This window comes from Choloepus didactylus, chromosome 20 (assembly GCF_015220235.1).
Source record: "Choloepus didactylus isolate mChoDid1 chromosome 20, mChoDid1.pri, whole genome shotgun sequence".
Lineage (NCBI taxonomy): Eukaryota > Metazoa > Chordata > Mammalia > Pilosa > Megalonychidae > Choloepus > Choloepus didactylus.
Genome location: NC_051326.1, coordinates 49,548,147 through 49,575,321, shown reverse-complemented (window position 1 = coordinate 49,575,321; position 27,175 = coordinate 49,548,147). Strand labels below are relative to the sequence as shown.

At 39.6% G+C, this 27,175-nt stretch overlaps 1 protein-coding gene and 1 pseudogene across 20 annotated transcripts in view; one reads left to right on the top strand and one right to left on the bottom strand.

Annotated features, from left to right (window-relative positions):
- Nucleotides 1-27,175, top strand: part of MYT1L (myelin transcription factor 1 like) — a 578,669-nt gene that overhangs the window by 305,314 nt on the left and 246,180 nt on the right. The window lies entirely within an intron of this gene.
- On the bottom strand, nucleotides 802-3,606 carry LOC119516488 (annotated as a pseudogene).

The window sequence follows — 27,175 nt, the reverse complement described above, 5'->3', positions numbered from 1 at the left end:
AATCTTCAAAGGATGTCATGGGTCACAATTCCACAACTTCAGCTATTTCCATTATTGTAAAATATAACATATATACAGAAAGGTGTTAACTTTTGTCATACAGCTCAACAAGCAATTTTATAGGCAATTTCAAAACTTATTATGGGTTACAGTTCCACAGTTTCACTTCTTTCCTTATTATGCAATATACGATACATATAGAAAGGTGAATCCTTTCAAACGAGTAGCTATAGAGCAAAATTTCAAAGGATGTTATAGATTACAGTTCCACCATGTCATTTACCTCTCCTTTCAGCTATTCCAACACCCCAGCATCTAAAAATACATATATTTATATCAAGTTTCAGTATTCATCAATGTTTGCTAGATCTTACCTTGTTTGTTGCTACCCCTTCCTCTCACTTAATCTTTTTCTCCATCTTCACGGGTGTCTAGGCTGTGATCACACTAACTTGTTCATATTGAAACGGGGTAGCAACAGTATGGGGAAGGGGGTTGCATCTGATTGCTGTTGTTTTTTTTTAAATATTGAAGGATTTTATTGTGAGGGAATTCCCACCTGGGACCCCACCCTCTTAAATTAAAAAGTGCACAGAAAAGAAGGGATTTAGAAACTTTTGTACAATATCTACATCCTGAGCCTCCAGGACAGGAAGGGGGCGATTTGCTGAGTGGGCTGGAGGGGTGGAGGCAGGGCCCCTGCCACCTGCATGCCCACATCCACCTGAACATCCTGGAGCCCCCAGGCTAGAGGCAAGATGGCAGCGGGGTCATGGGGGACTGTGGTGGGCAGCCCGGGCTTCAGTTAAGGAACTGATGGCAGTGCTTGGCACCACAGTTGCAGGGCAGTTTGTTGCTGGCATCCTCAATGGGGAAGTTGTAGTCGCAGGTGAGCTCTTCGCCACGGAGGATACACCACAGGGTGAAGATGACAATGTGCTTTGGGCCCTCCGCATGGATGACACGAAAGAAGCAATTGGACTCACAAGAGTGGTTGATGAAACAGGCAGCATTGCCATGCATCATGGTATCCACCACATCAGAGTCATCATGCAGAACATGTAGCTCCCAATGCCCTGCCCATCGTAGAACTTCTCCTGCTTGTCTGTCAGCACAGAGCAAATGACAATACCTGAGTACTCAATGACCAGCATTGATGTTGGGCTTACAGAAGAGGCCCCACCCATGGATGGCTGATCTGTAGACCCCCACAGCCTCATTGGACGTCTTCCTGAGGTGGCAAAAGCACATGGCCATGGGCAGCTCCAAGCTGGTAGCATGTCTGGTTGACCTGAGCTGCACCTCGTCTTCTTCCTCGTCACAGATAGCTCCCTCAGGGAACACTCAGTGCTGGGAAGCCAGGAAGTTGAACATATCAAAGGTGCACTTCTGGAGATAGATCTCAGCATGAGCTGCCCCATGGGGATTTAGGGGTGCCTCCTCCTGGCCCTCATCCTGCTGGTGGTAGTGGAACTTGTAGTGTTGACAGCACTGGGCCCCAGGTAGCTGCTCTGCTAGGAATATGAGAGCGTCGTGGTGTATGCCCAGGAGCCTTGCCCGCTCATTCCACTAAAGGAGAGATGCTGGAGCCAGGCATGCCCCTGGGCATCTCGCATCTTCTCAATCAGAGTTTTCACCCCCTCTCCAAGCTGTCAGCCTCCACGCTGAACCCATCCTCACTGCTGATCTCGAAGTGCAGGTGTGGGCCAGCCCATTTCGGGCTCTTGTTCCCTTTGTCCTCTGGGGATGGAGGCTTTTCCTCAGAGCTTGAAGCCTCATCTCAGTAGTGGTGCCACTGAGACTCAAGCAGCCGGTCAGGGGGACCATCAGGGACCTGGGGAGGAACACTATCTGGAAGTGGCAGCAGAGGAGACTTGTTCAGGTTTGCTAATGCTGCCATTTTGCAAAACACCAGAAATGGATTAGCTTTTATAAAGGGGGATTATTTGGTTACAAAGGTTCAGTCTTAGGGCCATAAATTATCCAAGGTAATGCATCAAAAGTAGGGTACCGTCACTGGAGAAAGGCCATTGGCAACCAGAAAACCTCTGTTGCCTGGGAAGGCACATGGCTGGCGTCCACTTGCTCCCAGGTTGGTTTCAAAATGACGTTCTGCAAAATATCAGTGTTGGCTTTCAACAACCATCTTCAAAATGTGTCCCTCAGCTGCAGCTCCTCTTCAAAATGTCACTCTCAGTTTCTCTGAGGTCCCTCTGTTTGTGAGCTCTTTTTATAGGACTCCAGTGAACTAATCAAGACCCACCCTGAATGGGCAGGGCCACAGTTCTGTGGAAATGTTCAGTCAAGAGGTCACACCCTAATCAAAGGCATCATCACAGTTGGGTGGGTCACATCTCCATGGAAACACTCAATCAGAAGGTTTCAACCTAATCAACACTAATACATCTGCCCCCACAAGATTGCATTAAAGAACATGGCTTTTTCTGGGTGACGTAATATATACAAACCAGCACAGGACCATTCTGGGAGGGGCCCAGGGCTCTCCTCCCCAGGAGCATCCAGGTCGAGAACTCCACGCACTGTGGGCATTTTCATTCTCTCTTGGCTAAACCCACTGCTACCAGACCTGGAACCTGAGGGATACCCTCCAACATCTCTGCGTCTTCATCCATCTGGGGGATCTTGCTTGGGGGAGGTGCTGGTGGGGAATGGCTGGAGAAGGTAGACACCATCTTTACATGGATGGCCTGGCAGGACGGACTGGGGGAGCCACTGTTTAGTACCAGCATCAGTGGAGGATGTGGTGGGGGCAGGGCAGGGCAGACCATCCCTACTACTGGCAGCACACCCAGCAGGGGTCCTAGGGGCAGAGTGCAGGAGGTGGGGGTCGTGGGAGGAATGGGAGAGGGTAGGGGTGGCTGCTTCACAAGGGGTAGAACAGGTTCACCTTCCTCAGAGCTGTTGCCTCTGGATTTTAGGATTTGTCTGGCTTAGGAACACTCTGGTGGATTTAAGTTTCTGAGAGATAAAACTTAGTAAGTGAATCCTTTATAGAATCTGAGGTAGGGACCTAGGTATTTGGGGACTACTTCTTGTAAGGGCATGGTGTAGTGTGGTGATTTGGGATGTCTACCTGGAGCTTGCATAAGAGAAACCTCCAGGATAGCCTCTTGACTCCATTTGGGATCTCTCAGCCACTGTGACCTCAGCTTGTTACCTTTCTTTTTTCTCCCTTTTGGTCAAGTATGCATTTTCAATTCCTTGCTGCCAGGGCCAGGCTCCTTCCTGGAAGTCATGTCCCACGTCGCCAGGAAGATTTATTCTCCTGGGAGTCATGTCCCTCATGGGGGGTCGGGGGAAGGTTAATGAATTTATGTGCCAAATTGGGCTTAGAGAGAGAAAGGCAATATCTGAGCAACAAAAGAGATTCCCTGGAGGTGCCTCTTAGACATAATTATAGGAGGGCTCAGCCTCCCATTTACAACCTTAAGTTTTAAAAGAGCAAGGCTCAAATCAAGGGCTTGATTTATTATTAGTGGGTTCCTAATTTAACTTAATATATATTCTATCCTCATCACTCTCAACTTTAAACAATTATCATAACATAATACGTCCCAGAGTTCTTATCAGCTGCTGATTACTCATCTCTAGTATTAGCATAGTGTTGGTAAGATATTCCTATTAAATATAGTCTTTAATCTGTAATGGGTATTTTTTCCATATACCACTCTGTTGTTAACACTCTGCACCAGTGTCATATCTTGTAAGTATATGATGCTAGCACTTATTTAGGTTTATGGTGCTATTCTGGGAGTTACTTGCCTTTAAACAACCATTTATGAACATGTTCACCTTCAATGCATCACTGATACCTATAATCCCAATAACAAATCATAGTCATTCCCATACCATTAAGTTCATTATCATGTCTCTACATATTAGATTATCATCCCCCCTTCACCAACTTCTCTCTATCTCAAGGTCCCCTATATTCTATATTAAAAGATATTATCATTTTACGGAGTTCACATTAGTGGTAACAAACAATATCTCTCCTTCTGTGTCTGGCTTATTTCACTCAGCATTAGTCTTCAAGGTTCATCCATGTTGACATATGCTTCATGACCTCGTTTGTTCTTACTGCTGCATAGTATTCCATCATATGTATATACCACATTTTGTTTCTCCATTCATTTGCTGAAGGACATTTGGGTTGTTTCCATCTCTTGACTATTGTGAACAATGTCGCTATGAACATCAGTTTGCAAATACCTGTTCGTGTCACTGCTTTCAGATCTTCTGGGTATATACTGAGAAGTGAAATTGCTGGATCATAGGGTAACTTGACAACTAGTTTTCTGAGGAATTGCCAAATGGTCTTCCACAGTGGCTGTACCATTGTACAGTCCCACCAGCAATGAATGAGAGTTCTGATTTCTCCACATCCTCTCCAACATTTATAGTTTCCTGTTTGGCTGCCATTAAACAAACAGGAAACTATCAGCCATTCTTATTGGTGTGAGATGATATCTCACTGTGTTCTTGATTTGCATCTCCCTAATAGCTAGTGAAGATGAACATTTTTTTCGTGTGTTTTTTAGCCACTTATATTTCCTCTTCAGAGGAAATGTCTTTTCATACATATCTTCTGTGCATTTTATAATTGGGCTGTTTGTACTATTGTCATTGAGTTGTAGGATTTCTTTATATGTGCAAGATATCAGTCTCTTTTCAGACACATGGTTTCCAAATATTTTTTTCTATTACATTGGCTGCCTCTTCACCTTTTTGACAAATTCCTTTGAAGTACAGAAGCTTTTGATTTTGAGGAGTTCCCACTTATCTATTTTTCTTTTCATTGCTTGTGCTTTGGGTGTGTGGTCTAAGAAGAGACCTCCTAATACTAGGTCTTGCAGATGTTTCCCCACATTATCTTCTAGGAGTTGTATGGTACTTTCTCTTATATTGAAGTCTTTGATCCACTTGGAGTTAATTTTTTTATGGGGTGTGAGATAGGTGTCCTCTTTCATTCTTTTGGATATGGATATCCAGCTCTCCCAGCCCCATTTGCTTAAGAGACTGTTCTCTCCCAGTACAGTGGATTTGGGGGCCTTATCAAAAATCAGTCGACCATAGATCTGGGGTCTATTTCTGATTCTCAATTCAATTCCATTGATCAATATGTCTATCTTTGTGCCAATACCCCATGCTGTTTTGCCTACTGTGGCTTTATAGTAGGCTGCAAAGTCAGGAAGTATAAGTCCTCCCACTTTGTTTTTCTTTTTTAGAATGTTTTTAGCAATTTGAGGCCCCTTTCCCTTTCAAATAAATGTGATAACTAGCTTTTCTAAGTCTGCAAAGTAAGTTGTTGGAATTTGGATTGGTATTGCATTGAATCTGTAGATCAGTTTGGGTAGGATTGACATCTTAACAACATTTAGCCTTTCTATCCATGAATATAGAATATCTTTCCATCTCTTTAGGTCCCCTTTTATATCTTTTGTAAAGTTATGTAATTTTCTGTGTACAGGTCTTTTACGTCCTTGGTTCAGTTTATTCCTAAGTACTTGATTTTTTTAGTTGCTATTGTGAATGAAATCTTTTCTTGACTATCTCTTCAGTTAGGTCATTTCTAGTGTATGGTAATATTATTGACTTATGTGCATTAATCTTGCATCCTGCCATGTTGCTGAATCTGTTTATTAGCTCAGGTAGCTGTGTTGTTGATTTCTGAAGGTTTTCCAAATGTATTATCATATCATCTACAAATAATGGCAGTTCTACTTCTTCCTTTCCAATTTGCATGCCTTTTATTTCTTTCTCTTGCCAGATAGCTGTGGCTAGAAGTTCTAGCACAGTGTTGAATAACAGTGGTGACAGCAGGCATCCTTGTCTCATCCCTGATCTGGGAAGGCTTTCAGTCTCTTGCCATTGAGTACTATGCTGGCTGTGGGTTTTTTGTATATGCCCTTTATCATATTGAGGAAGTTTCCTTCAATTCCTACCTTTTGAAGTGCTTTTAACAAAAAAAGGATGCTGAATTTTGCTGAATGCTTTTTCAGCATCCATTGAGATGATCATTTGATTTTTCCCTTTTGATTTGTTAATGTGTTATATTACAGTGATTGATTTTATGTTGACCCAACCTTGGATGCCTGGGATGAACCCCATTTGGTCATTATGATGTATGATTTTTTAGTGTGTCTTGGGATTCAGTTTGCAAGTATTTTGTTGAGAATTTTTGCATCTATATTCATTAGGGAGATTGGCCCATAGTTTTCCTTTCTTGTAGCATCTTTATCTGGTTTTGGTATGACAGTGATGTTGTCTTCATAAAACAAGTTAGGTAGTGTTCCATATGCTGCAATTTTTGAAAGAGTTTGAGTAGGAATGATGTCAATTCTTTTGGTAAAGTTTGGTAGAATTTCCCCTGTGAAGCCATTTGGCCCTGGGCTTTTATTTGTAGGAAGCTTTTTAATGACTGAGTGGCTCTCTTTACTTGTGATTGGTTTGTTGAGGTCTTCTGTTTCTTCTCTGGTCAGTCTAGGTTGTTCATGTGTTTTTAGGAAATTATCCATTTCCTCTCAATTGTCTGGTTTTTGGCATATAGTTGTTCATAGCATCCTCTTATGATTTTTTTAAATTTATTCAGAATCCACAGTAATGTCCCGCCTCTCATTTTGTTTATTTGGGACTTCTCTCTTTTTTACTTTGTCAGTCTGGCTAAGGGTTTGTCAACCTTGTTGATCTTCTCAAAGAACCAACTTTTGGTTTTATTTATTCTCTCTATTGTTTGTTCTGCTTTAATCCTAGTTATTTCTTTTCTTCTACTTGCTTTAGGATTACTTTGCTGATCATTTTCTAGCTTCTTTAGTTGTTCCATTAGTTTTGATATGTTGTGTTGTCATTTTCATTTTTCTCTAGATATTTAGCAGTTTCTCATTCAGTTTCATCTTTGATCCACTGATTGTTTAGGAATGTGTTGTTTAACTGCCAGATATTTTTGAATGTTCTAGATCTTTGACGGTTATTGACTTCTAGTTGCATTCCATTGTGGTCAGAGAGTGTGCTTTGAGTAATTTCAATTTATTTAAATTTATGGAGACTTGTTTTAGGCCCAGTATATAATCTATCCTGGAGAAACTGCCATGAGCACTAGAGAATATATATCCTGGTAATTTGGGATGCAATGCTCTGTATATGTCTGTTAAGGCTAATCTATTTATCACATTGTTTAGGTTCTCAATTTCCTTATTGGCCCTCTGTCTGGTTGATCTATCTATAGGAGACAGTGGTGTATTGAATTATCCCATGATTATTGTGGAAACATCTATTGCTTCCTTCAGTTTTGCCAATATTTGTCTCATGTACTTTGGAGCACCTTGATTGAGTACATAAACATATATGATTGTTATTTCTTCTTGGTGAATTTTCCCTTTTATTAGTATATATTGCCCTTCTTTGTCTCTTATGACATCCTTGCATTTAAAGTCTATTTTATCTGAAATTTGTAATGTAACCCCTACTTCTTCTGGCTACAGCTTTTGTGGAATGTTTTTTTCCATCCATTCACTTTCAGTCTCTTTGTGTGGCTGTTTCTGAGATGAGTCTCTTGTAAACAGCATATTGATGGTCCATTTTTTAAATCTATTCTGCCAATCTGTGTCTTTTAATTGGAGAGTTTAACCATTCACAGTCAATGTTATTACTGTGAAGGCAGTTCTTGAAACAGTTCTTATCCTTTGGTTTTTATTTGTCAGATCCATTTTTTTCTCTCTCTCTCTTTATTTCCTTTAAGTTACCCTTACTAAAAGTCTTCAGTTCTATGCCCTTCTCCAGGCCTCTCTCTCTTGTCCTTTTATCTCAGCCAGTAGAGCTCCCTTTAGTATTTCTTGTAGGGCAGGTCTCTTGTTTACAAATTCTCTTGGCATTTGTTTGTCTGTGAAAATTTTAAACTCCCCCTCAATTTTGAAGGAGAGCTTTACTGGATACTTTCTTGCCTGGCAATGCTTCTCTTTCAGAATTTTAAATATGCCATAACACTGCCTTCTTGCCTCCATGGTACCTACTGAGTAATCAGTACTTACGTTGTTTCACTTGAATGTGGTGAATCGCTTCTCTCTTGCTGCTTTCAGAACTTTCTCCTTCTCTTCAGCATTTGACAATCTGATCAGAATATGTCTCAGAGGGAGTATATTTGAATTTGTTCTATTTGGAGTTCATTGAGTATCTTTTATTTGCATATTTATATCGTTTAGAAGGGTTGGGAAGTTTTCCCTAACAATGTCTTCAAATATTCTTCTTAACCTTTTACTCTTCTCTTCACCTTCTGGAACACCAATGATTCTTATATTTGTGCATTTCATATTGTCCATCATTTCCCTGAGATCCATTTCCAATTTTTTAATTTTTTTCACCATTCGTTCTTTTGTGCTTTCACTTTCCATCACTCTATCTTCAGGGTCCCTCATCCATTCCTCTTCCTCTTCAAATCTGCTGTTATGTGTCTCCAGAATATTTTTAATTTGATCAACAGTATCTTTTATTTCCATAAGAGAGAACCTAAGATGGCGGCTAGGTGAGACAGGGCAAAAAAACACCTCCATGAAAAATACTAGATAAAAGCCAGAAAGTGACCCAGAATACCAGTTCCAGAGATGCACCAGCTGGACAAGTTCTGCTAAATCCACAGGGACCATGCACTTGGTAAAACTGGGAGTCTGCATTCTGAAACGAGTGAGTGAGCCTGCTGAATGTCCAGCAGCCATGCTGCAGTATGGGGAAACAGTGGGTTGGCATTTGGAGGTGGACTAGTTCTATTTTAAAAAAACCCTAAAGTGGCTGCAGATACAGCAGTGAGAACTACACAGCGAAGCGCAGCAGGAATGGGCTGTGTGAATGCCTCAATATCTGGAGTGGAAGATAGACTTTCGGGCACTCGCTGCTAATTGTCACAGAGTGAGGAAGGTAGAGGTTAGCCAAAAGGGAAAAAAACCACACCCCTTGCAACCATCTTCCCACCAGGCTGGGAACGCTCCTGCCCGACACAGGCGCCACAGCCCAGAGATGTGTCAAGGGACCCATGTGACAGAAAGTGTTTCCAGCAAAACGAGCACATGCCACAGTATCAGGCGTGGACAGTAGCCTTTCGTGCACCCACAGCTAACTGTCCCGGAGCTGGGAAGGTGGAGCTGTGTGAAAAGGGGGAAATTAACACACCCCATTCAGCCATCCTTACAGCAGGCTGGGAACACTCCTGCACGGCCCGGCAGCCCAGGGCTTCCCTTGAGGGATGGCACGCACTTGTGATGTAGCACAGCCTTCCCTCAGCAGAGGCCCTGAGAAGGGCACAGCTGGGAAGAGGGACCCACTTGGAAATCCCAGGGACCATACACCAATACCAAGGACTTGTGGGTCAGTGGCAGAGACAATCTGTGGTAAGACCGAACTGAAGGTTTAGACTCTTGGAACAGCCTTAAATCTCCAGGAACACCTGATTATTAAAGCTGCCCTGCCTCCCTAACCACTCAGACACATGCCCCACATTCAGGACAGACAGCACCAATGACACACCCAAACTTGGCGCACCAGTTGAACCCCACAAGAATCAGACCCCCACACACCACAAAGACAAAGTTGGGAAGAACTGACTTGAGGGGAATAGGTGACTCGTGGATGCCATCTGCTGGTTGGTTAGAGAAAGTGTATGCCACCAAGCTGTAGATCTGAGAAATTAGTGATTGGTGTTTCAATAACCCTTCATATCCTAAAAGAACCCTATCAAGTAAAGCAAATGCCAAGAGGCCAAAAACAACAGAAAATTTAAAAGCATATGAAAAAACCAGACAATATGGACAACCCAAACCCAAACACCCAAATCGAAAGATCAGAGGAGACACAGTACTTGGAGCAATTAATCAAAGAACTAAAGACAAACAACGAGAGCATGGCACAGGATATAAAGGACATGAAGAGCATGGCACAGGATTTAAAGGATATGAAGAAGACCCTAGAAGAGCATAAAGAAGAAATTGCAAGAATAAATAAAAAAATAGATGATCTTTTGGAAATATAAGAAACTGTTGACCAAATTAAAAAGACACTGGATACTCATAGTACAAGACTAGAGGAAGCTGAACAACAACTCAGCAACCTTGAGGAACACAGAATGGAAAATGAAAGAACAAAAGGAAGAATGGGGAAAAAATCGAAAAAATCAAAACAGACCTCAAGAATATGATAGATAAAATAAAACATCCAAATTTAAGGCTCATTGGTGTCCCAGAAGGGGAAGAGAAGGGTAAAAGTCCAGAAAGAGTATTCAAAGAAATTGTTGGGGAAAACTTCCCAAACATTCTACACAATATAAATACACAAAGCATAAATGCCCAGCGAACTCCAAATAGAATATATCCAAATAAACCCACTCCAAGACATAGTCTGATCAGACTGTCAAATGTTTCCATAAGATCCACTATTTTTTATTTACTCTTGCAAATTCTTCTTTATGCTCTTTTAAGGTTCTTCTTCATTTCCTTTATATTCTGAGCCATGCCATTGATATTTGCGTGTACTTCTTTTATTAATTGCTCCAAGTTCTGTGTTTCCTCTGGTCTTTAAATTTGAATGTTTGGGTTATCCATATCTTCTGGTTTCTTCATATGCTTTATAATTTTCTGTTGTTTCTGGCCCCTTGGCATTTGGTTATTTGATAAGGTTATTTTAGGATATGCAGGATTATTTGAATATTTATCTAGAATTTGGCAGAGCTACAGCTTGGTGGAGTGCACTTTCCCTGAGCTACTAGCAGATGCCATCCCTGAACCACCTCTTCCCCTCAAGCCAGTTCACCCCTGACTTTTGCCTATGCACTGAGAGGGGGGTTCAAACCATGTGGAAGTCCAGTCAGTGCACCAATTTTCCATCAGCACTAGGGACTGCCAGCCCTGTGGGTGGAGGCATCCCCTGTGCAGTTTGGCAAGTAGTCCACTCCAGGACACAGTGGTCCCGGCCATTCCATGGGCTGCGGGTGGAGTACTTTGGGGCTGCAGAGCTGTGAATCTCACCATCCAGCTCAGATGCCCCACAGTCCCTGTCTGCCGTGTGCCTAAGAGTTCCTGGGATTGGCAGAGGGCTCCTGGCACTTCCATGTGGCACCCTCCCCTCTAGGCTGTGCACACTGTGGGCATCTGTGGAGGAAGAGTGGATGCTGTCACAATGCTGCCAAATCCCAAATTGCCTCAAGGAAGCCCTTGGCTGTAGGGCTGTGAAGGGGTATCTCCCCAGCCAACTGCAAAAATGCCTGCACTGGCTGTGGAAAGCTGTCCTCTTCCACACTTGTCTGCCTGCTCCAGCTGCCAGTCCCTGGCACAGGGGCTCCCAGCCACGGGTCTGCGAAGGGTTATCACCCAAGCCAAGTGCTGAGGAGGGTGCCCGGGACATGGAAGGCTGCTACCCTCCACACTCATCAGCTGGCTTCAACTGCCTGTTCCCCAGAGGCATTCTAGGCCAAACACTCACCAATCTTAAATGCAGTTTCTTGGTTTCTCCAAGTGCATACTCACTATGGGTATAGAGTCCCTGCCCAGCTGGTGGAGCCCTGGAACTGCTGTTCTGGAGCACTTTCTATCCTTTGTCTAGTGTTTTTCATGGAGGAGACATTTGCTCTGTCTCTCCCAAACCACCGTCTTCCTGGAAGCCCCCAAAATATTCCTTTAAAAGAACTTTTGGTAATATATTCAGAACAATATAGAACCACCATAACTTATTTATGAATATGGGGGAAATGTAAACCTTTTTTTTCTATATGACAGATATAGTTTTATCTATATACAGGTTTTGCTAAGCCAAACTGAGAAATCCCATGCAAGCCTTAACTGTGGCCAAGAAGAGCTTACCCCTTCCGGGGGCTAGCAAAACCACTTGGCAAAATTCTGAATTTTCTTTCAACAGATTCTAAATTTCCAGGTGGAAATGAACAGTAGTCTGTTCTTCTCTGTTGCTAAGCATAGTGCCATGGAGAATGAGGGCTTAGTACTTAGGTGGATATCAGTTGTAAAGTTTCAGGCAAGATCGGAGACTCAGTTAGCTATATAATCTCTTTCCACCCCAATCTTCCCTTTGTACTTCTTTCCGGAGACTGTGATTGAAAGTTTACTTATATAATGATATAGATGTGACCTCATCAGTAAATTCCCTATGTTTCCTCAAGTGGACACTGCAGCTTTTTCCACCTCCTCCTGCAAACCCACTCTCACCTGGGATGCCTTGGTCTTTGTTCTGTTTGCTCTGGTGGTGATGACTTTACCACATACTCTCAGTGCAAACCATTTCATACTCTAAGAGTAAGCTCACAGAGGCTAATAATTTTTCTGCTTCTTAGGTTAGGAAGGAAATGTTTTTTTGTTTGTTTTTGTAGAAGCCACTATTTCTGGCACTGAAGGATCATAAACACGGTCTAGAGTGGAGTTCAGGAACATACAGTCAAAGAGAACAATGATGGGGTGGCTATTGGCAAAGTGAGGTCACTACTGTGTCCTCATAAGAGCTGTGCTTACAGTACCAGAAGCCATCAGGAGTGACAGAGTTCTCTACACCATCTGGGTGCATTATGGAATGGAAGCAAAGTCTGCTCTAGTTTGATTAGCTGTGGCTCCCGCAGAGACATCTTACCACTTTGGGAGAAGATTCTGATTAGAACAAACCCTTTTGTGCAGTGTAATGGACTTCTTGATAATAGAAAGTCAGTAAGGTCTGAGAAGTTGTGTTTTTACTAAGGCATTACGTTTTTAGTGGATGGTAGGACATTAAGTGGTTGATAATTATTGCTGTTGTGTGTTTGATTTAGATATCTTTTCTTTTCCTTTTTATCCTACAGTCTGGGTCTCCCTCACCCCACTAGCACCCCTTCTAGAATTCCCATATGTCCATTACAGGAACAGGATTCAAACTTTTCTATGTTGATCATAAACCATTCCCTTCCCATCTCCTTCCAGTGTCACGACTCCTACCTTATGCCTATCTTTCTCTAAACCCACTTCTCATCATGCTCCTCTAATGCAGGTAAATATAGAACCACTATTAGCAGGCCTCCCACAGAAACTATCACCCCAGATTCCTCTTCATATCCTTGGCAGGAGAGTTGAGTAAACAGATTGAGGCAGATTTTATCTAACTGTGTTACATACAGTAGAGCCTCAATTAATGTTTGTTTGAATTTTAAAAGTATTTGTACAATGAGGACAATAATACCCATGCTACTGTTTTATTAAAATGATTAACTTAGAATTAAAATGTTAGACCTCCAACATAGAGCTTGGCTCATAGTGGTGCTCAGTAAATTTTTGTTAAAACATATGAACAATAAATAAGGAAAAGGGAATCAGTGTTGATACTGCTTTGTTAAAGCACTGATTGTGTGAAGACTTTGGCACCATCTATTTAGTTTTCTATTTCTTCCTGAAGTTCTGTTTGCCTTTATCCTAATCAGGCATGTAATTGATTGGTTTAGATTTTTGTTTGCTTCATATTTCTTGTTCTGAATATTGGATTTGAATATAATTGTAAGAGGTCACACTACCTTTTTAAAAATTTATCCTTTAGGCAGTTTGGGAGTTGAGGGTGACAAGAATGCTGTATGTAAATTTATGTAAATGAATATGCTAATGTAAGCAAGCAGGTTGTCCCAGGTTAGTCCACTGGGGATCTCAATGTTATTGCCACATGCTCAGGAAAGCTTAAGCATATTTATTTCCCTGTTGAAAGCAATCAGATAGCTTTTCTCAAAAGACCAATTCTCCCAGACTATTCCAGTTGATGAGGAAAATCACATTGATTATCTTCTAATTTACCTGTGATGTTTATATAGAAATCAGTCTATATGTTTCTCATATGTGCTATTTTTGAAGTTGGTTTTCATTCAATAAGTGTCACTGGCTGCATTTTTTGTACAATGCACCATACTACGTAAGTAAGGTACAGCCCTCACTTTCAAGGACCTTATAGTTTGGTAAGGAGATCTACAGTAAAGATAGACAGTGTATCCCCAGACTGAGAGTGTTAAGTGTAACTCTTTCTTTATGGGGGAACCACTCCAGAATTTTGCACAATAGTGAACTGCGGGCAGTGGTATGCTGTAGTGGTGTTCAGACCATGCTCTGCTTTCTCTGGGGTATTGAAAGAGTACAATAACTGACTTAGGGAATAAGCAAAACTCAAGCTGTCAGGACTACATGCTCCTCACCCTCTCTTCAGCTAGAGTAACTGAACTGATATCCATTTTATATATTGGATTTCTGTGTAAGAATTTTTAAATGGAAGAATTCCACAGTGAAAAACAAGTAAAGGAAAGAAAGACAAATAAATGGAAAATCATAGTGCACAGGGGGTTTAGACTATAGTATAGACATAAAGGCAGAGATCCAACCCAAGGCTGTCGAGATAGTCCTGGTGTAAGATGGAGAGGTCCAGACTCAGGTAGTTGTAGTGGGAATAGATAGAAGCCACTGCTAAGATGTAGGAGTCATTTCAGAACTAAGACTGAAAAGGTTTCAAAACCTTACAACTGATTGAAAATGTGAAGGAGAAAAAGGAGTCAAAAATGATTTTCTGATTTCAAGGAAAGGTAACTGAGAAAATAATGATGGCATTACAGAAACAGAGAAGTCAAAATTTACTGGTTAGCAATGAAAGAAGTTAAGAATGAGGTATCCCTGGGATATCTGGGGTGGAGCACTAGTGGACACTTAGAAATTGGAGATAGAAGTTTTGATGAAAAAAACAGGGTTGGAAATCAAGCATGATGAAGTTGTTTAATTAGAGGTGAAAGTTAAATTCATGAAGTGAATCAAATTGCCAATGCTGAAAACAAGAGCACAAGAACATCGTGGGAACACCGTAAATTAGGGAGCAGAAAGATCAGCTTCAAAATCAGAGTGAATTACATAAAACCATAGTAAGAAAGAGTCTCAGGAAGAATAAAATGATCAAGAATATCAAATGCTACAAAAAATCAAGGAAGAATGAGGAAATGCTCCTTAATTTGGTGAGTTTAGGTAACTTTTGAGAGAATAGTTTTAGTAAGTGTAGTGGCAGAAGGTACATACAATTTATAATATGTTAATGTCTAGGTTATATCTAAGACTGAAATTTTTGGAATTATTTGAAATGAGCATTTGTTTTGAGGGAAGTATTTTTAAATCAATGTAAAATATCTTCTCAAAAAAAGAGTCCAGGTTTTCCACAAAATAAAGCAAGCTGGCAAGAAACATTTTGCCCTGAATTTTTGGATTAATTGAGGGACTTTAAATTAAGCAATTTCAAACACACCCAAGACAGTGAATAGAGTTCAGTCTTATCACTGCTTTATATTTATCTCCAAAAGAAGATCTCACCTCTGAAAATACATTTCATACTAATTTTAAGGTTTATAGTTGAAATAGTGAGTTAACATGGGTCTGAACATTCCTTCTGTCTTAAAAGACCAAAGTGTCCCAACTCCCTTCCGAAAAGGAAGAACCTGATTAGTCTAAAAGGAAGACTGATTAGGCAAACTTTTGAAATTCCTCCCATTCCAACTACTTGGTACTCTGTGTTTGGATGAAAAAAAAAAAAAGTACATTGTATTGTCTGGACAAGATGCTGTCCTCTTGTCATCACACCAGATAATGGATGTATAAGGGGAAAAGGTTCGCTACTGCAGGGCCCTTCTGCAGGTGCTGGGAATTTCTTTTCCCTGCCCTCTGGGTATTAAGCACCCTGACCCCTTTGTTAAAGAAAGTTTATACAGACTTTCTGACCTGGTGAAAAAGGGGAAGGACTGTCCACACAGTTTTGGATGGGGCTCAGTCAAGCCTTGGAGCACAAGGCTATTGGACAATCCAGAGGCAATATTCAGGCAGCTGACTGTGAAATGCCCCTCCTCACCTTCTTTTAGTGGTAGTTTCACTGCACAGCTGAGATGAGCACTAATGGGACTCCTTGGAATTCATGCTGTGCCGTCTAGCATGCCCTCTAAAGGAGACAGCTGGTTTCCAGGAGCTTGTGAGGCTTCCACAAAAAAAAATGCATTAGGTCTCCTCCCTCAGGTCCTTTCAGCCCAGTAATTTCCTGTGAGTTCACTGTTTCTTCTTTATTTCCTCTTCTAGACCAGGGAACCTGCAGTACTCTCCCCTGAAGCATATTGTAGAATAATCTGTCTCATCTACTGTCTTTTAAATCTCTTATCATGGCTTTAACCCCAGGCCCTGTTTGCTCCTGACCTTCTATTCTGATACCCCATGACTTATTAGTGAGATCAAAAAACCTGAATATTTACTGATTTGTTTTGATTTTGGATTATAGCCATACAATCATAGTTCTTCAGACCATGGGGAGGGCTAAGACTGGCCTACAAAGAAATGTGGAAAAGAAAAATACAAACAATGATATTCCAAGATATCTATTTATGCATCATACCTAATTCTACCGCAGAGGTAACTGGACAATCCCATTTGATGTGAAAGGGGCAGTTTGAAATCTGCCTCAGAGTGCCCTTCAGCCTGGGACACTGTACCAGGGTGACAGGCCATGTGGTCAGCATGTGGCTACTGACTTCACTTGATGATCAAGTTGGTCCAAATGAATAGTCTCAGAAAGGGAGTTGAGGTCAGTGGCTGCTTAACATAAGGCTTTGAAATCAGAGCCATGAACAAAATAAGGAGATAAACAAATGGTGCCAGGAACTATCTTCACTTGAGCACCATTTATGTACTTTAGCCACAAAAGCCCAATTAGGGAAGAGTCTTTCAAAGGAAAGAGAAACAAGTTTGGGTTTAGTGGAATATAACATTTACAGAAATGTTGATTAACATTTCTTTTGTAGTGTAAGGTGTTTTCTTTTCTAGATGGTGCAGAAAATTGTCCAGTCCTAAAGCATATCAGCAGACCCTGAATGTGAATGGCATTTGATGTGCTAACCTCTGAGTGCTTGTTTTCATTACTCGGGCAGTAGTAATAATTTAAGATGAAATGTCCCTGTCAATGTGTTGGTCACACTTGATTGGAAGATCCACCTTCTATCACATTTGACCAGTTTGACCATATCAACTTGCAAGCTAGAAATGATTGTTTTTGGACGACTAGATAAGGATGAAAGATTGACCCTATGCGTCTGCATATTGTATGTCTTTTTGACATCAAAGAATAATAAACAGAGGAAAAGGAAAGATTGAAAAAAATCTCTCAATGTGAGTTCTATCACATTTTAACTGGTTGAATTTATGTCTCCTTTTATCTAAGAACTATTTAAAATGAATGCTATGGGAGACTGAATCTGCCAAGGGAACTAGAATCCCCTAAAATAAAAGGCATTTAGACTTCTATAGAGAAGATACTAACCAACTCAGAGTTTAAATTATAGTTTATCAGACCATTTGGAGTTATTCATATTAGAGCTCAGTAAGACATGTCCTCTTAACTGTTTGGAGAGTAAGAGAATCCCAAATTATATCCTGGCAAATATCCACTCCCAAATTGGAAGGAATCCTACGTATTATCAGTAGATGTAGGCCTATAGGATTATCATGGAAATTAAGACCATATTTAACACATTTTTAAAGGTTATTCCATTTACAATTAATGCTCTATGACAAAGTACTTAGCTGAAGTTACAATATTTGCCTGAGATGTCTTATTTACTAATCATGAACCCTGAGATTCTTAACACATTTTGTGGCTTGCTTAGACTCATAATATCTTGGAGCTACTATTTATTTTAGTGATGTTCTCCTCCATAAACATCATGTCTTGGACATAGGAGGACCTCAGTATACTACAATATTTAATAAATGCAAATAAAAGTCATGTGCTTTTCCAAGTGTTTGAGTATCGCCAGAGTCTTAAAGAAATCAGAAAATGACCTATTACCTAAGAGGTGAGTTCCTGTCTACTCTTGCTCCCCACCCCCACTATCATTTCTCCAGATAGAACATTTAAAAACCAGGCAAGAGGTTTCTGTTTAAAAAGAAATTGGAGCACACAGCTTCCCTATTTAAAACCCTTTAATATTGTAAATGTAATTAATAGCACTGAATTGTATGCTTGAAAGTGATTACAATGGGAATTTTTGAATTGCATATATGCCACCACAATGAAAGGTTGTTAAAACAAAATAAACAAACAACAAATCTTTAATGACTTCTGGGTCTGTGTGAAACTGTTATGGACCCCAGAAGAGCCATGATCTTTTAATCCAATCTTGTTGGGTGGAACTTTTTGATTAGGTTGTTTCCATGGAGACGTGACCCACCTAACTGTGGGTGAGACCTTTTGATTAAATTATTTCCATGGAGGTGTGACCCCACCCATTCAAGTTGTGTCTTAATTAATTTACTGTGTCCTCTGTGAGAGGATAAAAGGCAGAGACATTTGGAAGAGAGCTCAGAGAGACTCTTAGAAGGAAAGGCTCAGAAGACATTTTAGAGACAGCCATTAAAAGCAGAACCAAGAGAGAAGCTAAGAGATAAAGATCAGAGTTTGCTCCAGAGAAGCTAAAAGAAGACTCCCAGATGCCTTAGAGAGAAACACCCAGGAGAACCAGAGAGTTGAGAGAAGCTAAGAGACACATAAGCCTAGAGACATTTTGGAGAAAGCCTTTTTGAAACCAGAACTCAGGAGCAAAGGACAAGCAGACTCCAGCCACGTGCCTTCCCAGCTGACAGAGGTGTTACGGATGCCATTGGCCTTCCTTCAGTGAGAGTATCCTCTTGTTGATGCCGTAGTTTGGAAACTTGTGTGGCCTTAGAACTGTAAATTTGTAACCTAATAAATCCGCTATATGAAAGCCAATCCATTTCTGGTATTTTCCATAATGGCAGCTTTAGAAAACTGAAACAACTTCCTTTAACCTCAGAATAAAATCTAGACCCCATTCTATAGCATCCGAAGCCTGAGATTATCTGACCCCCACCTTTGCCTCTAATTTGACATCCAGTTCCCTAACCCACCAAATTCTAATTGCAATTGTCTCCATTTTTGTCCATTTAAGTTAAAAATCCCATTCTCTCCTAGGGCGTATGCACTTGCTGTTTCCTCAGCCTGTAAAACTAGTCACTAGCTTTTCATTTAGCCAATTTTGTCTCTTCCTTCAGGTCAGAACTCAAATACCACATCCTTAGAAAAGCCTTTCTGTTTCCAGATTACTCTACCAATCCAAAATAGCCCCTCCTGGCTGCTTTCCATCACATCACTCTGGTCATTTCCTTCTTACGTGTTCATTTATTTTCTGTCTTCACTTATGAGGAGAAAAGCCAAGGACTCAGACTTTGCCATGTTCTCAGAGACAAGGTGTGGCGTTCAGCAGTTACTCAAAAGTGCTTGTTAAATGAATTAATTGTAGTTGTAGAAGGAAGGCCGCTCTGAGGCAAGTATGGTCCCTAGAACTATGTTAAGTTAGGTTCCTACTTTACATCAATCACAAATTTTAGCTACATTAAAGATCTATATTAGAAAAACATATATACGTATTGGGAGAAAATCCTGGATTATGTATTTTAACTTAGAGTAAGGAAAGTCTTCTTATCTGCAAAGTAAAAAGTAGAAGTCATAAAAGAAAAACCAATGAATGTAACTATATCAAAATCAAAAATTTAGGTAGAAGAAAAGACTATACACAAAATTAAAAGACCAGTGAAACACTGAAAAGTATTTGCTGCAGATAAAACATGAGAAGAATAAATATCTGGAATATATATAATCATTGTAATAAAAAAGGCAAAGGATACAATTAGCTACGTTATAGATGGTGTTCTAGTTTGGTAATGCTGCAGAATGCAAAACACCAGAGATGGATTGGCTTTTATAAAAGGGGGTTTATTTGGTTACACAGTTACAGTCTTAAGGCCATAAAGTGTCCAAGGTAACACATCAGCAATTGGGTACCTTCACTGCAGGATGGCCAATGGTGTCCAGAAAACCTCTTTTAGCTGGGAAGGCATGTGGCTGGTGTCTGCTCCAAAGTTCTGGTTTCAAAATGGCTTTCTCCCAGGATGTTCCTCTCCAGGCTGCAGTTCCTCAAAAATGTCGCTCTTAGTTGCACTTGGGATATTTGTCCTCTCTTAGCTTCTCTGGAGCAAGAGTTTGCTTTCAACAGCTGTTTTCAAGCTATCTCTCATCTGCAGCTCCTGTGCTTTCTTCAAAGTGTCCCACTTGGCTGTAGCTCCTCTTCAAAATGTCACTCTCAGCTGTACTGCACTGAGTTCCTTCTGTTTGTCAGCCCATTTATATGGCTCCACTGATCAAGGCCCATCCTGAATGGGTGGGGCCATGCCTCCATGGGAATATCTCATCAGAATCATCACCCACAGCTGGGTGGGGCACATTCCAAGCAAATCTAATCAGCACCAAAACGTCTGCCCCACAAGACTACATCAAAGATAATGGCATTTGGGGGACACAATACATTCAAACTGGCACAGACGGGGATATAGAAATGGCTAATAAACAAACAATATGGCCAGACTCAAGTAATCTGAAAAACATGTGTGCCCTCAAATTGGCAATGAAGTTTGATAATACCAAGTATTGGCAAAGGAGTAGGGGAAATAGTTACTTCCATACACTGATTGTAAATTGATTAGGGCAATTTGTCATATCTGTTAAAGTTTTAAATGTGTATTTATCCTTGAGAAATATAAGCACATGTGCTTGAAGAGACAGATACAAGAATATTTATTAGAGCATGGTCTGTTTAGTGAAAAATAGGAAACAACCTAAATGTACATCATGACATTTGATAGTTTTATAAACTGTGGATTGCCATACTATGGAATAATATTCACCAATTACAAAAACTGAGTATAGCAAATTTTATCAACATGGTAATGACTCCAACTATAACTGAATAATCCACAGAAGATTATGTATAATATAACATTTTTGTTAAAAATAAAGTAATTCTATGTATTTTTATACATGCATAACTAATGGGTGTGGGGTATTTGTGTAAGGCTGTGTGTGTATTTGTGTGTGCATATGTCTAGATGCACATGAAAGTTATAGCAGATACAAGCAAAACTAATTTAAGCATTTACCTTCAGAGAAGGAAATGAGATGGGAGGTATAGTCAAAAGGAATTTGAACTTATCTATTATGTTTGAATTCTTTACAATAAGAATATATACATATATCATTTAAGAGCAATGGTCTTGGAGTCAGAACCCCTTGGTTTGGGTACCAAATTTGTTATTGGGGAAGTGAGCTTGGGCATGTTACTTAAATTTTCTAGGTCCCCAAAATTAATTTCTTTGTGTAAGAAATGAAGATGATAAAACTTTCCTCATAGGAAGGTCAGCATCTAATAGTCTATTAAAGTAAGGTAATTCTAACCCAGTTCAAAACCCATCCTCTCCATCTTTCTAACCAATAAACCAACTGCTCATCCCAGCATTGTTGTAATATAGCAGAAAAGATGTAGACATATTTAAAGCAGTACCTACCGTATATGGCTTCCTCTTGTAGAAGCATTAAGATAACCAATAGATGAGGGAGGAGGTGATTTCCTATACAAGCAGCAAATGTAAAACGAGACTCCATTTACCAAAGATGAGTTAGGCAGCCATTGATACCATCTAGGTTCTGGAAAAACATTATTAATTCTAAGGCTCTTTCCAACTTCTTGAGGGTTTTGAAGGAGTAATAATCAGTCGTTAATGCCATATAGCTTTACAGTGTGCACATTGCAATAAACAGATCAAAAATACAAAACAGTAGATTGAATAAACTACCCTGCTAGGCCTAAATCTGATCTAAATGATGAAAATGTAGCTTTTCTTTTACATAAAATAAAAACTGCAATATGTAACCTAATCAGAATCTTACTGCCCCACAGATTTTCTCCAGATTCCAGTATTACTTTCACCCTGTCCCATCATTGTGGCTGACAGTTAGTTCCATCACTCTGTCCCTTTGTCCTTTCCCCTCTGCTTCTCTAACTCTTGATTAATGACCAGTTAGAGGGGCAGCAAGAGGATTCTAAGACACATCAGACTCTATTTGTAATCCAAGGAATTGATTCATTGCATTTCTACAAAAAAAACTTATTCGATGCCTGAGAGGTGGAGAGCAAAAATAAAAACAAAAACAAAATAGTTTTCTTATGTCATCCCTAGAATATTTGTGATTGGGGAAAAGGGATGAAATCTAACTTGATCAGTTTCATATGGAAACTTAAATATAAAGTTATCATACTTGGAGCCTTATATTGTCTTATTTTGTGGAATTTAACCTTTTGAATTCCATGTAGAAAATAACTGATGTGCCTGTGTGCATGCACATGTGTGTATGAGTGTATGATAAAGGTATGAATGGTGAGAAATGAACTTAATATTATAAATGAAGCGCTGGTATACAAAACACAAATATCCACTTTCATTAGATTAACAATTAGTACTTTCAGAAGACAGACTCGTACACAAAAATAAAAAATAAACACAATGAATCCTTGATGTCCAAAATTTTGAAACGTGTAAAAGAAATAAAAATACAGTTTCTGCCCTGGGAACTTAGCACTACAAATGGGAAGGAATTAGAAAATACTCATGTGGGATCCATCTGAAAGCATATGAGTTTCACACTTCATTCTCACACAGCAGCTCCTCTGCTTCCAATTAAATCAACCAGGTCATATTCATCACCTACCATATAACAGTAGACTTTGCTACATAGATAGGAAAAAAGGATGTCTTACTTTCTATAATTTCAAAGACCAGTCCAGGAATTTTGATTATCAGTTTAGAGTGCATCCCTTTCATTCATCTTTTCTTTCTTTTTCTTTCCCCCTAAAAATTGCCAGGGAATATGCCTGGTATGAAAGTTTATATGTACTTCCTGATTTCAAATACGGTATCAGGAAGTAAGTTGGACTCATTTTTGTTGTGACAACACTAGGGCCATTGAGCTAAGTTGCCTTACTTCCTTTATATTTCCAACACCTAACCCAGAGCTCAATTCATGCTCAGTGTTGTACTTTGCCACATGAAAGTCATAAATAAGGATGAAAATATAAACTGTAGTCAAGGTCTAACTAGTCTTTGCAAAACCCTTTATTACTATTGAATGAGACATTTTTCTTTATGTTAAATAAAACACAATCAAGAGCCTTCTTAACCAGTTCCTTTCGAATGCTTTTATAACATTTGTTACAAGCATATGTTTTGTAACAAAGAAGCCATACAAAGGTTATGGTCTAATTTTGTCTCCTGTCAAGATTAGGTCCCAGTTAATGAGAACAAAACAAAAACTTCTGATATCATCATGAAATTACACTATTTACAGACAGTCTAATTTATATTAGGTCTTCTTTTGGGCTTAGAATTTAAAATGTGTATTAATGGTTTGGGAACATCTCAAGAATAATAGCATCATATCATCATTAGGATAGAAATGTAGTATAGCAATGGTAGACAAAGTCTGCAAACAGAAAAGCATATATTCCAAAATCCCACTTGTGTTTCAGATATAATCAACATTTGTATTTCTTTCCTGCTAATATTTATCCGTCTTCACTGTGCTTTTTATGGTTATAATCATATTACACTCACATTTTTCAGTATAATGTTTTTTGAAAATTATATCATAGTCACTTAAAACATTCCTACAAAGTCTACATAATTACTGTGGGAAAGAAAGGCAATTATTGGGCACTGTTTATAGGCTAGGTATTTTCTATATTACTTCACTTATTACATCCAACAAGATGGTATTGTTAACCCCACATTATAAAGGAGGAAACGGCAACTCAGAGCAGTTTGGCCACTAGACCAAGGAACTTTCTAGTAATTGTTCAATCAGGAACTGAAGCCCAAGTCTGTTTGGCACAACTGATGGTCTTCCCATTCATACTGGGAAGTAGAGTTATCATAAATCGCTTAGCCTTTCCCATGTTACTGGATAATTAGATTGTCTTCAGTTTTTTTACTCCCTTGCATATCTTTTGCAGAACTGAGGTGGAGGTCGTGTAGAAGAAAAAGCATTGTCTAAGTCACTTAAGCTCAAGTAGCCTGATCACCCTCATCTGTAAAATGAAAAGGTTGGAGTGAATAATCGCTAAGGTGACTTTCAGTTCTGACTCCTGGGGGTCTATGAATAAAACAATAACCCAAACCACTCTCCACTGTCAATGACACTGTCTCAACATGAACTCCCAGATGACACTGTGCACCTCTGCTGGTGACTGTCTTTAAGGGAAAGACAGCACAGCTGTCGATGGGCTTTGGGGCTCAATTATTAGCAAGGTTTTAATATCACCTCCTTTAAATTGTAATTTAAGCTGGTAGATGCTTTTTAATTGCCATCTGTGTAGTAGAATCCGTTCTAGAAAAATTGGACTTTTCTTTAATTAGATGTAAACTGATTGGTTTATTGTCAGAATGACATAGCTGAGTTTGACGAGAGGGGGAGTCCAAATGCTTTAAATTAACATAATGGTTTGTCCTAAGTGATTTCAAATTTTCATATGATTTAAATAAATATAGATGGGTATGTATAAATATATTTCTGCATGACATTTACTTTCCTTATGAAGCAAGTCAGCTTCTTTCTGACTCTTGATTCTAAATTTTTTTGTTTTTGTCTTTTAAATTCTGCTTTCATGTATGTGCTCCCAATGTCCATGAAAGCTGCTTAATATATCAGCTGATTCAGGGGCTTTATTGGAGAATAGCACTGGAATTCCCATTTGATTATATGGAAACCTGTGTCTCCAAGGAATTTTCCCAATTGAGCACCATTTAGGAAAACTAACAGTGCTATGGCATCTACGAGAACTTATACAGTTAGGGTGCAAGACACTTCCACATCATAAATCCCTAAAAGGTTTTTCTTTTGGGTGGTTGAGAGGCAGGAAGAGGAATTTCTGTGCTCATATGTCCATATTATCAGACAAACCACCTTGGCCAATCTAAGAGAGCATCCCCCTGTCACTCTGTATCTCTACATGCAGCTTTCTTTATTTTTCTTCCTAATGCTTATCCCATTTGACATATGAAATATATATTTATTTGTTTGTTCATTTCATTCCTGACTATACTGTAAGCTTTATGAGAGAAATAACTTTGTTTTTGTCACTGTTATAGCCCCAATACCCAAACCTACTGACGGAGACAAAGGTGTCTATACCTTTTTGTTGAGTGAATGAAAGAGCTTAATCCATATTCAGCTTTAGTTGAACGAAAATAAATATAAATTTTCTTTCCAAGATTGACATTTCATTAAAGGAAATAGTTAACGATCCCTATCCTTGATGTTATCTGCCAGTCCCTAATCAACTTTTTGTAATGCTGTCTTTTGTTCTGCCCTCAATTGCTTGCAGGGAACCACATGGCATTAGAGTCATAACCATATCTATGTTTGAATCCTAATTTGGCTGCATGCTAATATCTAATCTTGTGTGGATTACATAACATGTGGGAGTCTCAGTTTTATCATTTGCAAAATAGAGCAAAGGATGTCTACTTCACAAGATTGTTGAAAGGAATAAACAAATTAAAATAAAAAATGAAACTGGCATAGAATGTAGTGTATAATAGATTACTAACAAATGTTAGTCAGGAATTCCTTCCCCTTCCTTCACACCCTTTACTTTCTTCCTTTCTTTCACCAGGTTGTTTTTCCTTCCTCTATAATAATTTTGAAGCCAGTGCAGCTATAAGTCTCTGAAGTTTGCAAAGAACATAGTAATTAATATAATGTTTTGAGCATTCACTATGTACCAGGTGCTCTAATGAGTACTTTACATGGATAGTATAACTCGCTGAGGAAGGTACTATTATGATCCCTTTGTAGTCAAAAAGATGCAGGCGCAGAGATTAAATAACTTTCCCAGAGTACCCAGCTGACTGGAGGAAATCCCCAGCATTGATGAGCCTTGGTTTCCTTATCTTGAAAACAGGTTGATAATAGCAATCCTCCAACTTCATAGGCTTTTCTTTTGAGAGGAAAGTGAGATAATGAACTGGAAAGCTGTTTGTAAACATGAGTCATGCATACCTTTTAGTTTTTCACTGTTATTATCAAACCCTAAATTAAACCCCCAAAGGCTGAGAGACTCTCATCTCTGTGGATTGGAAGATTGAGTGTTTGCCCTGCCATTACATTCCCCTCTTTAACATTACAAATGTTTTTACAACCATGCTTCCCCTTTGTAAAATAAAAACATGGTCATGTTTATGTCTGTTTTGTACCAGGAGCTCAAGTTCTTTCTTGATTCCCAAGTATATAAAGTAATAACTTGTTTTTTTAAATTAGGACCAATAATATCATCCTAAAACATAACTTTGATTATATGACTGCCTTTCTCCAAAGCATTCAAAAGCTCTTTGAACCTAAAAGGAAAGAAAAAGTAAAAACTCTTTAATTCAACAATCAAAAACCTTGAATACTGACTCCCTCAACTCTTTGTCTCCAATTGTATTACCTACGATTTCCCACCTCTGGGATTTTGTTCTTGCCACCCCTCCTGTTACACCAGAATTTTCTGTGCCTATCTTGTTTCCTCCTCCCCTTCAATCTCCTGCTTTCCCCGCTGAAACATCTGTCTGCAGCATCTCTCTCTCCCCTAGTTCCGATTCTCCCTGGCATTTACACTTTTTTTGCCCTGCATTTCTGGTTATCTTTTGATCTAAATGTATTTTATCCCTATTCATTCCTTAGCTTTATTGAGCTTTAGGCTGTGCATGCATTCAGCCACCAAGTTATAAATAAACTATGTGCCTGTCCTTGATGGCAAACACAGATTTTGTCATTTCTGTGATTAGAAGCCTGTTTCCCTGAAGAAGAGGCAAACCTGGTGAAGAAATGGTAAAGTCCTCCTCAAGTCCAGAGATAACCATTCCACCACCACTTCCTTTAATTTCTAGTCCACAGTTTATGAAGCTTTACAGTGGACCCCTTTCCTTCCAAGATTATTTGCCTTCCTGAAGTTTCATCAGCTCTGAAGGGTGGACTGTAATTTTTACCCAATGCACAAGGCTACTGTGAGGACTGATTAAGTCACTATTTCTAAGGAACTTGGAGATTTCAAATGAAAGGCGGCTAAGAAGTACAGGGGCTAATTATTAAAGCATTATATCCCCACTTTGCCACTAGATTGAAGGCAGCTGAACTCTCCCCAACTGCTCTGTAGAAAAAAGCAGAATTTCTAATGATCCTACCTCAGGGTAAAAAATGAAACATTAACAGT